At 41.6% G+C, this 14,977-nt stretch overlaps 1 protein-coding gene across 1 annotated transcript in view; it reads right to left on the bottom strand.

The window, feature by feature from the left end:
- Nucleotides 1-14,977, bottom strand: part of BICRAL (BICRA like chromatin remodeling complex associated protein) — a 277,400-nt gene that overhangs the window by 196,935 nt on the left and 65,488 nt on the right. The window contains exons 13-15 of the mRNA XM_066993763.1: nt 9,134-9,248; nt 7,107-7,265; nt 5,557-6,879 (exon numbers count right to left, since the gene is read on the bottom strand). The gene's annotated coding sequence lies outside the window, so the exon portion shown is untranslated. The remainder of the gene's footprint in view (nt 1-5,556; nt 6,880-7,106; nt 7,266-9,133; nt 9,249-14,977) is intronic.

The raw sequence follows: 14,977 nt of genomic DNA, 5'->3' as shown, positions 1-14,977 counted from the left end.
GTGGCAGAAGAGCACGCAATAGCCATGAGGCAAGGACTCTTTCAGTAGATAGCTCTTTTCTCTGATGTGACCCTACCCTGCATAACCACAACTCTCTAGACAACTCAAAGAAGAGGAGGGTGAGGACTAACACAGTACATATTTACTATGCCTTTTCTATGATCTGTGGTACTTAAATTCTGCCCGCCTCTTTACCTTTTGCCTGTCAGCTCTCATGTGTCTCAGTTAAGGACCAGCCCTACAGGGTGCTGAGTTGATTAAATGTCTTTCAGCCTAGTTCTTCAGGCATTCATTGATTATAGAGGCTTTCCCGGAAGTCTCTTGAATCAAGATCTACAAGTTAAACGCCAGGTTTATTGCCTCTCCCACATGGTTTCTTTCAATCATCCAACATTATCTCCAGAAGGTCACAACAAGAGCTTTATAACATTTGATGAAATACCTGGTTCTCAGACTAGCTTCTTCCTACGAACTTCTCTGCAGAGCAATCCAAGTTTCTGAATTGGTATGAAAGACTTAGGTAGGCATATCTTGCATTCTAGAGATATCAGCTCAAGCACATGATTGATCCTGTTCCAGCTGGTCACTTAGGCCCAGGTACAAAAATGCAAACAAAATGTAATTCAGCAAGTTAGCAATTCTGATATTTACAGATTACAAACTGTGTATCTTTAACATGTTCAAGTTTTTTTTTTTTTTTTCTATTGGATCTGTGGAAAACTTAAGGATATGTAGAAAGCCTGCAGACTGAAATCTCAATAGCCCATGCAGCTTCTGCTGTTTCCACATATAGATTGTTCATGAGGTAGCCACTACATAGAGTGTTAACAGTACTGAAAACTTGGTAATTGGGTAAATATATGAGCCTAGAAAGTGCTAAATTCTTTGTGTTCTGCTATTTACATAAATATGAGGCTACAAAGAAGAAGCTCAGAATAACTTTTTCTCTTAATGAAAGACCTTTGTCTCAGCTAAAGGCTCATTAGGTACATGTACCTAAATTTCTCTGTACTGGGTAACACTGATGACTTCTCTTCAACCCACTTCCAAAAATATTTTTTGCCTTATTTTCAATTTAACTGGTACATTTATTAGTAATAAACATGCATTGTCCTAATGCATTTCTCATGTAACCAAACAACTGAAGAAAAGACAAGTACTGTTTTTATTGTTTCAGAAATAAAAGTGCACACGCATGATGCAAAAAATATATTAAGTAATCCAGTATAATCTGGATAATTATTTTAAATGCCTACTCCAAAACCCTGAATGTGTGAGCCTACAAGTCTACTTCCTATGTTTTTCTATCTGCAAGATCTGCAAGTAATTTAGTCTTGTTTTCACAGAGCGCAAAGACATTCCATTTGTTTACACTAGAGACAAATTTTACTCAATTGACGCAATTCCATTGATTAAATAATGGCTTTCTTCCTCATTTTAGGCAATTTCAGCCTTATATCATGACATAAAAGAGGTAAGTGATTGTCATCTGTGTTCATATTATGTGACGGGCAGATTATCAGGTATGAGCCTTGCTGCCTAATGACAGGACCTTTTCAAGGACTGATTTAAGTCTGAATGCTCATAACCTGTTCTGAAAACTAGGCAGATGATTAAATAAGTCAACAAAGGGTCAACTATAGGCCAACTACAGGTGATTTAGCTGGAAAGACCTCTAGCAGGTCAAGTGAAATAAAGCAGATATAATTTGTCCAACATATGCATTAAAAACAGCGGGGAAGATCAGCTTCTGTTCATCTGCCACCTTTATGATAACCCTTCTTTAACAAGGGTGTTGAACATACCAGATCCTCTTTACAGTTTGGGGTTTTTTTGTTGTTTTTTGTTTTTTTTTTTAATGGAGAAAGCACACAAGAGTCTCCATATTCCCCCTCTAGCATGGAGATTCATCTTAGAGAGAACAACATGCTGAATTAGCTGTTACTTTTGGAAGATAAGAAAATAAAATCCTTGGCAATCCTAGTAACTAAAGTACCACTGGAATGCTTTCAGAGCAATTGTGACATTTTGCCCTAATGTGCTTGCGCAGTGCAAATCGTGATAGCGTCATTTTGCCCATCCACAGGCTCTCCAAAACCCTACCATATAACGTAGCATTTTGGGGGGTCCTAAGCTCGTGCAAGCTATCAGCCACTGCGTGGGAGCCCAGAAATGGCTCAGTCCCTGGGGCCAGCATGCAATGTCCGTGGAGAGGCAGGGAAAGCCTCAGCACAGGAGCAGAGGTGAGGGGGGCAAGCAGAGTGATACTGCCCACCTGCACAACACCTCCTTATCCACCCACCAGAAAAGGCCCTTCGCGTCTGATTTCAGTGAAGTACCAGTGACATCTAGTGGACAGCTTTTCTGCAATGATGTTTCTAATGGGGCAAAACCGGGTAACCTTCCAAATCCTTTGAGGGAAGCTACACAGCAAGGCTCAGTAAAGGGTAGATTTAAAAGGGAACTTTAAAGGTTTTCTAGCCCATTCCCCTGTCTAGTGCAGAGCCGACTATACCTGGGTCGTTCCTAACAATAGCAAGCACAAAAAGATCTTAAAAACCTTCAGCGATGGAGCCACAGCCATGCTTCTTCCTGAGCACCCCTGCAACAATTTAGACAGTGAGACTATACTGACCAGCAGTACATAAAGTTGTTCATACCTACCTAGAATTATAAGCATCTCTCCATATCCAGCCTGAGTTATTTGCTGCAGTGTAACACCCTTTTTCCCCCCACACTCTTGTCCTACCCATGAGAGGCATGGAGAACAGCGAGCGCTTACACCTCACCTGGCATTACCTGGCTGAGCAGCTGTAGCACGATATGCAAGGGGCCTGGACAGGTGAGCTGCCTGCCTCACCAGTCCCTGCAATACATGTAACCTCAGCTTCTCATAAATGCAGGCTTTATCCAAAACTGGTTGAGATTTCACAGTTGAAGGGGAAAAAAAAAAGAAAAAAGGAAAAAAAAAAAAAAAAAAGCACATCCCTACCAACAGGTCAATGCCCCAGCTGAGCTGAAATACCCCTGTTCCAAAGGGAAACGCACAAATCCACATTTCCCGATCTCATTTCTTCAGGAATAGTTTCAAAAATAGCCTACTCGAGGCACACAGCTCACACGAAGATTTTAGCTCCAAAAGCTAAGCTTCAGCTGAGATACATGCAGCAGTAGCAGGGATCTTACAGTGGAAAATACAAGGTCACTGCAGCTCTAAGTATGATTTACCTGCCTTTGCCTGTATATAGTGTACCAGCAGCTAATCCCTTCCTAAATAACACCGCTCAAATGATATTTCATTTCTTAGACCAAAGTACGGACTTGTTAGGTTTCAGCAGTAATTCCAAACACTAAAAACATCTAAAAGCTATAAAAACAACAGTAATTTATTTTCTGAATAAGATTCTACATAAGCACTTCACAGATACCCCTGAAACTTGCTCGAAAAACACAAAGCTTTCCTAAGCCAGTATCCAGAGCCCGGTGGTTTAGGCTGCTGTGTGTGCTTCACACCACACAGCAACATCTGCTAGCAGTTAATTTGCAAAATGGGAGACTGTCACCACAAAATGTAGACCTTTTAAAATAAACACAAGAAAAATATTACCAAGCAAAAATAAAACTGCATAATAAATATAAGTGGGTGGTAGCTGCACACTGGTATAGAGGATTTTATAGCAGATCAAACAAATCACCACACTGAAACTGCCCACCACAGTTCCGTTTTCAAGAGACTACCGTTGTCAGGCTGAGAGCTGGACCTCTCTCATCCCCCCCTTGCCATTTTTCCCCTGTAAAAATGTCCTAATTACCTATTTTCTTTCGTGGGATCAGAACATTAAAAATATTAACCTCAAAACCCAAGTTTCCAAAGTACTCTGTCAGCAAGAAAGGCTGTCTTTCTTCTTTACGAGCTCTAACTATAGACAAGCAGGGAAATGTGGTCTCAATATTAGATGAAATATGGCTTAAAAGCAAAGTCAGAACTCACTTACTGGTCCTCAGTGTAAGTGTTGTTCTCTGATGGGCAAAACTGTTTGCATTAAATAATGAGAGCTGGAAAAAAGCAAAGTTTTCCCTTATGTCTTTATATTCCTCAGTATGAACAAGAAAAGGGCAATTCTGCAATTTTGAAAAGAAATATATATATATAGTGAATAATTAACTTTAAAATGACAGACGAAAAATCCAATGGTCCAGGTGGTATGAACTGGGAAAGGTTACATTGTGAGCCTTTCCAAATAGGACTTAGTAGATGTTATTGTCAGGATTGTACTGAAAGAAATATCCCAGTCAATGCCATAAAACCTAGTCAGGAATCACAAGCTCCACATTCCTCTGCTGTTTGCATTTAACCAGGAACCCCATTGGCAAAATGAACTTTTCAGCTACCACTATCATTGTGAGAATGGGAACTCCCACATTGCTTTTTCTCACAATTTGGTGCTCTTGGAGTTTCAAGGCAGACTGTTGTGGCATCCTTAGTCATGAGAACACGTTGCCTCATACAGGCCAGGCTTGTACTCAGCACTAACAGTGCAGGCCTGCTGATTGATTGCATGGGAATCTACACCATGAATTTTTAAGCAGAAGGGTTTCAATTTGCTTTTGCAAAGGCCTCCAGAAATCACACACAAAAAAAAAAAAAAAAGCAGAGCATTAAGACTCAACTTGAGCACACAGTTTTCTTGTGCACGAAAAGATCTGGATTTGGGTAGTAGGTTGGATGAAGTTCCCACTGAAGACACTGGGAGAAGAAAAAAAAAAAAACACATTATTTTCAGTGGGGCGGAATTAAATCCCTGCTGAACACTGACACTGCTAGAGGAGATGTTCAAAAACCCCACAGAGGTGAGCTGCCTATTTAACATTTATGTGTTTGGTTTTTGTTGTGTTTTTGTTTGTTTGTTTTTTTAATCTTGTTTTCTCCCTCATTGTGCCTTTTCGCTGGAAATTCTAGAAGGTGCAAAGAGAATGCAGGTAGAGCCATTTTCATGGCTCCAGTACCTGCCTGCTGCTCTTAGCAATGGAAGCCTTTGCGCAGTGCTTTCAGGTGACTCTTGGCAGCTCAGGTACTCCCAGCTCCCCACCAAATTCTGGGACTGGATTCATCTCAGGGTGAGAGGTGATGAAATAAAAACAAAGTGAGATGCTGGATAACTGTTCATTCATTCACTGAGGCCTATCCATCCTGTCCCCAGTGCAAGGCTGAGCTAAGCCCAAAAGTGCAAGCTACACATGAGTGAAGAGGGTCTCTTCCATGGTGGAAACAGGCATTTCACAGACATTCTTGAGGAGAGAGCCATGCCTAGAGAGATTTCTGGCCCACGGGGTCTGCCAGGAGCTGCAGGAAATGGCATTCCATGCAGGAGAAGGCTGACTTTTGCAGGCAATTGAATGTACTGCAACTGATAGCACTCAGGTCAGATGTCAAAGGAGGACTGGTGCCAGAACGGTGATATATGGCTGGCATGAAATGGCTTGGGGCGTCACCACCACCTTCCATCTGAAGATATCAAAGACACAGTCAGACATGAACAGATAACATCCACTCACACTTGGAGAAACTGGAATTCCAGTGCTTCCAAATATTTCTATCCCCAAGGTAGTCCCAATGAATTAACCCTCGTAGAACCTGTAAGCATGTAAATGTATTTGGTTACCCACAGGACACAAACAGGAAAACAGAAAAACAAGATTCTGACAAGCATTTTCACATGTGCTTAGGGACCAACTTTGCCGTTTGACTGGATGAGGTATACTAAAGTTCCTCTTCTTTCAGTTTGGGTAGATCTAGCAGACACTTTCCCCTTTGCTGTGGGGAGTGAAAGCAGCCCCTGCCACCCCGCTGCCTCAAGGCTGTGTCTCAGTTCCCCAGACAGCCCTGATTAGCCAAGCCTGAGTTAACCATGTTAGAGCTGTACTGTTTCCCTGCTCCTGCTCTTCCGTTGCCACAAACGTAGCTACTCCTCCATCTTCATCTGTTTGCTCTCAGGTTAGGCGAGGTCAGAGCATGACGTCCCCTCAGGCCCCTCGACACTTGAAATGTTTATGTGCAGGAATAACTCTCTGCCATTCAACCAAACTGGATTAGAGTTCACTTGACTGAGCCTCTTGTGTTTATTTCATAACTGTGATTTTTAAACCAGATCTGTCCAAGGGGGAACCGTGCTGTGTGTTGGCTGTGATTTTGCCCATAATCCATAGGAATCATAGGTTAGGAATAACACATAATTTGACTCTTTTACTGGAAGTTGTCACTATCCTTTTATTATTACAAAATAAAGTTAATGATCCAGCCAGGCATTTAACTTTAACAATCTAAGTTTAATTGTCCAAGGGGATGGACTCTTTTAGACTGGGCGTAGACGTCTCACATCTGTACTGAGAATTGGGAGCCTTCTCACCATAGTAAAAGTGAATCCCTGGTGGTTTATCTGACTTACAGGCTTTTACAACTCCAGATCTCTATATCCATGCTCTGCATTGTTTCTCCAGAAGTTTTACTGCTACATATTTTCATAGTTACAAATTATCTTTCACATTTCTTCGCAGTTATTCAAAGTAGGCAGTTTTCCCAAGAAGTATTTTAAACGCTTTACTCTTATATAGCCTGTTTTGAAACTGGGAGGCAACTATGAAGACTCACACAAGTCACTTTAGCTTTTGCTCTTATATTTGATTTGCTGTTCAGACTCCAGAACTGTTTTTTTTTTTTACGTCTGTCACAGGGTATCTGTCATCACTTGTCTTCAGAAGCCCAGCAGGGTATCCTGAACAATACCAGCCTTGCAACAGGGAAGAAGGTTCCTTTCTTCCCAAGGTTTTAGTGGCAAAGTCTCAGGCAACAGAGTGAAACATCGTGTGTCAGAGCCCAAACTGGAGTAGAAAAAAAAAAAAGACAAACAGAAAACAGCTTTTCCACCCACCCATTTTTGCTGCGAGTCCAAACTCTCCCTGAGTTATGGCAAGCACCCTGGAAAATATAAGATTTTTCCAAATTAAAAGACCATATGTCCAGACCACAATTCCTTTCTAGACAAAATCATAGAAGGTCCCCTTGCATTCACAGTCTACACCAGTGGAAACAAGAAATGCTTGCTTACCCTTTTTCCTAGGATCCTATGGGAAAAAAGAAGAAGGAGAGAAGGAGCAGCTTCAAGGAGGTCTGTGTGGTGCTGAGCCCTGGACATCACCGCACCACTCCTCTACAAGCAGCTGCCTTGGGAACACTTACATTCCGCTGGTACCTGGCTGTCTTTTGTCTGCAAAGAGAACACAAAGCCCAAGTTTTGCTTGGTTTCATACTGCCCTCTCAGCTCAGGGCACACACAGCTGCACGTTTGGTGGCCTGCCCATAGCACTGCCACTGTCCCAGCTGTTAGGCCCAGTGATCCCAAGAACCAGAGAGCCACAGGTGCTCGTCTCCTCCCCACCTCGCTGTGGGCAACGGACTGGCTGAAAGTCAGCTGAACCTTAGCATCAGCCACTTCTCCCAGGAGCCACTCTGCTTTTATCTGCCGGCTGGTGGTGGTGGCAGTGCTGGTCACACATGAGAAGAAAAAAGCCTGCAGGCATGAGCAGGCCTCAGCTGCGCAGCTGCCACCACAGGCCAGAGGAGCCACAGGTGCTCCAGCTCAGGATCACCACACGGCTGTGATCCACCCCCTCAGAGCCACCACGCACCTCCCCAGTCCTTCTTGCAGCTTTGGGATGAAGGAAAAAGATAACTCAAAAAAAAAAAAAAACCCACTAATTTTTCCCAGAAAGCTAGCCCAGATGGAAGCCCCTTTCCGGAAGTGTTTTCAATCAGGTGGCCATTAGGGCACATTCAAGGTCCCCTTGCACCACTTTTTCATCATACCCAGGATCTGCTTCATTGTGCCTAGGAATTGATAAAAATCAGCCTCAGGCTCCCAAATGACAGTGATTTCTTTTCAGGGATTTGTGGCTGTCTCAGCAAAGTCTTTTATTCAGAACGACTGAGGAACATTATATGCATCTGTGAGCTCCTTATCCCTTCAGACTAAGGACTACTTCTAGAGTTTTTCAAATTACTTTCACATTCTTTGGTTAGGTCTTGCAGGAAAGAATCTAAGGAAGATCTTATCTCAGCTTTGGCATGTAATGACCTTGCTGCTCCATTTCATCACTGGTTTTTGGATCATGTTATTAGGGATAATATTGGGAATTATGGGATTATCTTAGACTTCCAATTATATTTTACATTGACTAATTTATTCTGTCTTCCCTTTCATGAATGTTCAATGTAATATATGAGACAGAGGGTTTATAAGAGTCTAAAGGTATTAAGCTTTCACCTAATCACTATTGTTTGAGGTCTTATGGAAACTCAGTCTGATCTGCAGCTGGGTATTACTAATATCTGACCCCAGACATGTGATGGTACATTAAAAGTGCTAGTAAAGTATCTGGTTAGCAGATTCGTGAAGGGAAAGTTAATGAACTAGTACTATATGTACGCCGCTGTGCATATAAGATATATCTGGCTGCCATGTGTGCCCAGAAGCAGTTCTTTCTCCAAGTATGCTGAAAAGCTCTGTCACCACAAGTCAGGCGCACCCCTGATATTTTTCATAAGGCTCCAGAGGAAATTAATGTTGGTTCTTCAAGGTTATAGCTTTTGTATGATAAAAAACCCTACACCAGCTGTATCATATGGAAAACAGAAACAGATCAGAACAGAGAAAGGTAACATAATCCACGTGCAACTGATAATTCAAGCACAGGTCTGATGTTCAGCATTTGACAGCATGATAGAGGAGGCCAGGGGTTTACCTCCTTAAAACATCCCATGTCAGTGGGAGAAATGAAAGCAACTCAAAAATGTGCAGACTGATCGTAATGGAGGGTGAGCTATAAAAAAGGAATAATTGTTATTGAAGGTGCTTAACAGGGTAACAAAGCTTTCATGGATCAATACTGAGTCAGAGACAGAGCCCATGTGGTTATTGGTAAATGGGATACAAAAATCACCACACATTAACTAGTGTAGGTGCGGAGATCTAGCACAGATCAAGAATGCAAAAGCTCAGCAGACAAGACAGAGACATATCATCACCTCTGGTTTACAGAGGTAGAACTATCGGGCAACATCCTGACAATGACTTACCCAACACCTTTCAGGGTCTCCTCTCCCAAAGTCCAGAAAAAAACATCCAGACTTCCCAGGTTGAAAACCCGTATTTCATTTATAAAAGTTCACCCTTCTCCATTGACACTTATGCCTGAAACACAGAGAAAATTGGCTCCTACATCATACATGCATACTGCTTACTGTGCAAACCTTCGCGTTTCCTTTCCCAGCCTGTTTGGCTGTCTGGAAAGCTCTTGGTTTGGGTTGCTCCCTGCACTACTCTCAGAAGAGGACAAATGGATGGATAGAGGGGGAATGTAGTCAACAGGCCCAGTTCTTTGTTGTAGTGAAAGAGGAGGGATAGGTGCTGAGGTTCAGGTTTTTAAGGCAATACAGGAGCTGTCCTGCCTGTCAGAGCAGCACCAGCTGCTCACAACAAAGCTATGGCTCTGCAGTGAAGTTACAGATATGCTGAAATGTTCTGCTTAAAGTAAATGGCCACACATAGGGCTTAAATATCAGGTTAAACATTTATGCACTACAAATGCTTCACTGAGTCAAGGCCTAAAGTAAGACCTGAAACTTTGCAGTGCCTGCAGCGAAGTCCCTAGTCATTTCAGTGTGCTTTACACTAGGAGACATGCGACAAATCTGCAGTTATCAGGAGGTTTTCGGTGTGAAAAGCTCTGAATGGTGTACTCCTGGACAAACAGCAGACACAACAGCAAGGCGCGCTCTGCCCTTGCCAGAGTTCCAGCTTTACGCACAGGATTGAAAGGCTCGCAGTTAATAAGATGACTGGATGCTTAAAAAATGCCTCGATGAGACACGGAGCTAAAAAGCTTGGAGGTCACTGCTGTGGTGTCACATCAATATAAAACTGGAACGATGCAGCGATGAGTCAAGCCCAGGACATACCAATCAACTCACGTAAGAGTTTATTTCTTGACATGCTGCACAGGAGACTGGTGAGAGGATCAAAGTGAATTCCTCAGACAGCATTTTGGGTGAATCACCCCTTCTACCTTTAGATCTGTGCTTATTTGCAGGCCCTTTTTCTGGAATAAGGCAAGACTGACTATACATATAGAGGCAGACTGCTTTATGGGAACGGAGGAGGTGTGCTTATAGTGAAATCCATCTTGTGCCCAAAATTCAGCACCAGGTTTTTCAGTAATTATCTGTACCAGCAGCTTGTGAATGCACCCCTTAGATCTCAACTCAAATGTTACAAACATTCAAGTAGAGCTGTACAGAATTTGTCATTGTCCACACAAAAATTCCGCTCAAGGATCCATCATTTCCCCTGTATCCTAATTTGCTATTTTTACTATCTCTGAGTTTGTCTCATCAGAAGGATTCTTCTTTTAATGTGGTTTCATATCAAAGGAAGTTCTATCTTCTTCAACACACAATTTATCAGAGAGAAAATGAAGATTTATGACATCTCGTCTGCCTGAAACAGGAAATACTCTACCAACGCAGCTCAGCATGTCTGCAACAAGTAACTGAAACTAATTGTCCCATGACATGGGACTCAGTTACAGAGAAGATCCCATACTTTGTCAAATTTATAAATCTTAGGAGTCTAGTTTTCACGTGGCTGAAGTACTTCACCACCACAAAACAAAGGCCTCAGACTGGGACTTCACTATTTCAGCAGACAGATGCTACAGCAGCAAGTATGCTAGACACACCTGGCTTGGTACTTAGAAGTCACAGACAACAAAATTTAAATCCCCATTCCATTGATTCCAGCTGTTCTCTGTCACCCAGTGCATTACAGCTTCGATCTGCTCCCAAACACATGACTCAAGTCACACGTCCTGGCGATACAGAGGCCAGGACAAACGGCATTCACCTTCCACAAGCTACCGAGCTGCTGTGCTGTCCCATGAATTAAAGGTGGAATAAAGTAATATGAAGTGACCATATCCATATTTACAAGATACTTAGACTTTTTAGATTTTTGGTTTTGTTTTTGTGTTTTGTTTTGATTTAGAGTCCCTCCTACACAAAATGGAGATAATTTAGTTTTTCAAATCCTAATGAAGGACCTTTTGAACCTGATGACAACCTCAGAAACAGAATTGATTCACGGTAATAGAAATGCAATTCAGACTCCAGAATTCAAACTAGAAACAATTCATCAGGTTTATGCCTGACCTGACGCATGCTTTCCTAGCTTGTAAATGCATTACATGTGGCATCTAGGAATAAAGCATTCCGCCTCAAAAAGGAAATACATACAAATAAAGACTTGTGTGGGAATAGTCAGCGCTGTTCCTCCCTGCTTAGAAGTCTGAAAATGCTGCCTCAACTTTAGCTGCACTATGACCTTAGATGACCCAGACTGCTATGAACCTGGCCACTGTGCATTTGATACAGAATACTAAACAAGTGGTGTCATTTTCAGGCAGTGCTAAATCCAATCTGACCTAGAAAGAAAAGCCCTTACATCCCATTACTAATCCCTTCGTTTCCATCTAAGCAGTGAAGCCTGTAAGCAAATAGCACTCAGACTTCAAGAAAAGCAGAAACACAAACTGAGTTTCACAGAACCCTGAAAACTCAGACTTCAGGAGATCACTCCACATAACACCAGTTACCACATTATCCAGAGGCACATTCTGATGTATTGCCCAAATGCTTTCAGACCATTCCGTGACTGCAAATAAGTTTTCCTCTGTCCTCGGGGTCTATTTCTTTAGGACCAAATTGGAGCAACAATATTTTCATTATCTTTTCCCAGTCTATTAAAAAAGTACATTTTGCATGAATTTTGCAAGATGTTTAAAAAGTGTTGCCATTTTAAAATATTTTTCTTCAACCTGCCGGACATTCCACTTAGCATTTTTCCCTTAAAACCATGATTCCCAGCCGCAGCCACTTCATCAGCAGAGAAGCAGTTGACTTTCCCACAGTCTCTCCAGCAGTCAGACAACCAACCTGCACCGAGATGGTTCAATTTCATTGGAGTCAGCACCTACAGAGCAATGTGGTTTAGGTTTCTTTTAAGCATTTAAGAATGTTTTTCATAATAATGCCAGATGGCCTTGCAATCAAAACCTTCACATTCAGCCCTTTGCCTCCAAATTCAGTGTTGATAGTGTGTAGATTTGAATTTAAATGCACGACACAGAAGCCATTTCAGATTTTCTCAAAAAATGAAACAGATTACCTCTATAGTGACAAATTATCCAACTGCATTAGTTGCTCTCTGGCTTCCACATGCCTCTCCAAATATTATGTGAAGAAAAGAGGAAGACAAAAAGAAAGAAAAAAATCTTTCACAGAAGAAATTGTTCCTTAATTACAAACAGGACACCCTTAAGCCAAGAACTGAAGAGAAGGGCAATCTATACGACCTTTCCACATCATTTTGCTTTGAAATATGGGGTAGGCAGAACCAATTGATGTGAACAGATTTAGTAAGATAAACACCAAAGGTAACTTTTTTTATATTTAACAGCACTAGGTCTTCTTTAGCACAAAGAATAGGAACGAGGAAACTTGTTATGTACTCTTGCAAAACGTAGTATGTATTTAAAAAGAAAATATTTGCTTATCAGTTGCGGCTGTATAATGTCAACCATACGGTAGCTACATGATATTTTAACCTTACCCCCAAGCTACACGGAAATTGAGTAGATAGTTGGTTTTCTATTGTCTTTAAAGTAACTAAACATGAAAGGTCAGACTTATGGAGAACAGTAGATAAGCTGTCCAACAAGGCCAGCAGAGCTGAGGAAACACGCTCATGTGCAATGGATATCCCGATGTTTGCACAGAAACATGCCATAAATGTAACATTTAGTGATGGTTTAAAGTATCCCACATGAATAAGTAGTGGAATTTACACAGGAAAGAAAAGGATATGAGAGACTGATTCAGAGACTAAAGAGATGGCTGTGTTAACCCGCTAAGGTCAATTTTAATTAACTTTATGCTCAACTACCATAGTTACTGGTTTTATGATCGTGCATCACAGTTAATGGAATTGTATTTCCTTTTAAAAGGCAAATAGAGTGCCTGCACTGAGACATCCAGCCTCAGAACAATATCGTGTACATATTTTAGCCACAATGTATTTGCCTTTTGTGATGACAAAGTGATGAAATGGAGAAAATGTGCCTGGACTAGATCCAGTATCCTCTGAAGTCAACTGGAATAATAGGTTTCCACAAACTTGGACCTGCAACTCAAGACGAAACATAAGGACAATTTGAGGTGCTCACTATTAGAATATATCAAAACTTGCAATAACTACTCAAGGAGAATCATGTCACGAGTTTGTTTCATGCCAGTATAGAACAACTCAGTGTTTTGGGGGAGAGAGGAAAAAAAAAAAAAAAAAAAAAAGAAAGTGTGGTGCTGAGAACAGAAGATGGGTTTTGAGAGCCAGAACTAATTGCCACAGCAGCAGCCAGATGGAGAGAAAGTGAGGCAGGGCCCATCCCTACAGGATTTACAGCTCCACAAGCCAGGGACTGTGCCCAACACATCAGGACAGCAGGAGAGGTCAAAATATTTCTCCTACTGAAAGGGTAAACATTTTAAAACTTCTTTCTTTGCATGTATGTAAATATGTAGGTATGGGTCTGTCACAAAGTTTTCTTGTGGTTAATTATTTAACTTTGTTTTTATGGCTAACATCACTAATAGCTGTACGTTTGACTACTGCATTCTGAGACTTGTCAGAGCAGTAGTTGCTAACTGCTGCAGAGTACAGGATTTTTGCAGTGGCCAAGACAACTAACATTGCCACTCAAAAATGACGACTGTTGCTCAGTTGAATCACCCACAGATACCATTGTTTTCTTTCTCTGCTTCATGGAATCAAGAGACGTATCCTCCACTCAGCTATCAAAAGGAGTCCCAAAACGACGCTACTGTAAAACAAGCATAGTGGGACCGCATCCACAACTCCCAGGTCCCCCTGCAGCTGCTCTTCAGTAGCAACAAATGGAGCAGCACAGGACCTCAGCAGGACTGCAGAGCTAGCACGAGGCAGCGAAGCAGCCCCATCTGGCCCTCGGCCGTGCTCCAAAGCTGTCCTGAGACCTTTTCTGTGTCTCAGAAAAGCAGAATTTTTTCTGCTCAGTGGAGCAACGTTCACGGAGGTCAAAGGAATGGGATTCATGGGACACCACTGACTCTTGCAGTGAGCCTAAGCCAAAGACTATGCTATACTTCAAACAATGGCGTATGGATGTTGGAAAATCTCTAATTTAATGGAGGTACAAGTTCCAATCTGAATAAATTCTGTTTAATCTGATATTCCCCCATTGTAGACTTACAGTACTTAATTTTTAAGAAATGTTATATGACTGCAGGTTTGAGTGGTCCCCATGACTTCCATAAGGTTGGGGTTTATTGGACACTGGCTGGTTCTCTCTCATACAGCATACAGTGCCCGTAAGCTTCAGGTTAATTAACTCACATCTGGTTTTCCACAAGCAGAAATACTAAGTTCTTCAGCCAACTGCTCTGACTATCTTGAAGTGCTTTGTGCTCTCACTTATCTAAGGAAGAAACTAGTGCATCTTTGATTTTTAAATCTATATTCTTAAAGTCTGATGCCTTGTTAGAAGGCCAAGGGTTATTAATTTCAAAAACAGAAGGTAGAGTTCAATGAATAATGAATAGCAGCTGTTGGAAACAAATCTTTGTAGCCCTGGGACTGTCTTTCCCTATGTTACAATTACACTTTGATTGACCTCAACAATAACTAACAAGCATGCCCAGCTGGATCATAAACCAAGTATATACTATGTCCAGATATGGTGTAAAATTTCACATCAATGAAACACTCACTGTCACTCTAACTTTGTCCCATCATACGTCAATCAGACTTAGAAATAAACTCAATAGAGCTGG

This window comes from Anser cygnoides, chromosome 3 (genome assembly GCF_040182565.1).
Source record: "Anser cygnoides isolate HZ-2024a breed goose chromosome 3, Taihu_goose_T2T_genome, whole genome shotgun sequence".
NCBI lineage: Eukaryota > Metazoa > Chordata > Aves > Anseriformes > Anatidae > Anser > Anser cygnoides.
This window is presented reverse-complemented; position numbering and strand designations above follow the sequence as displayed.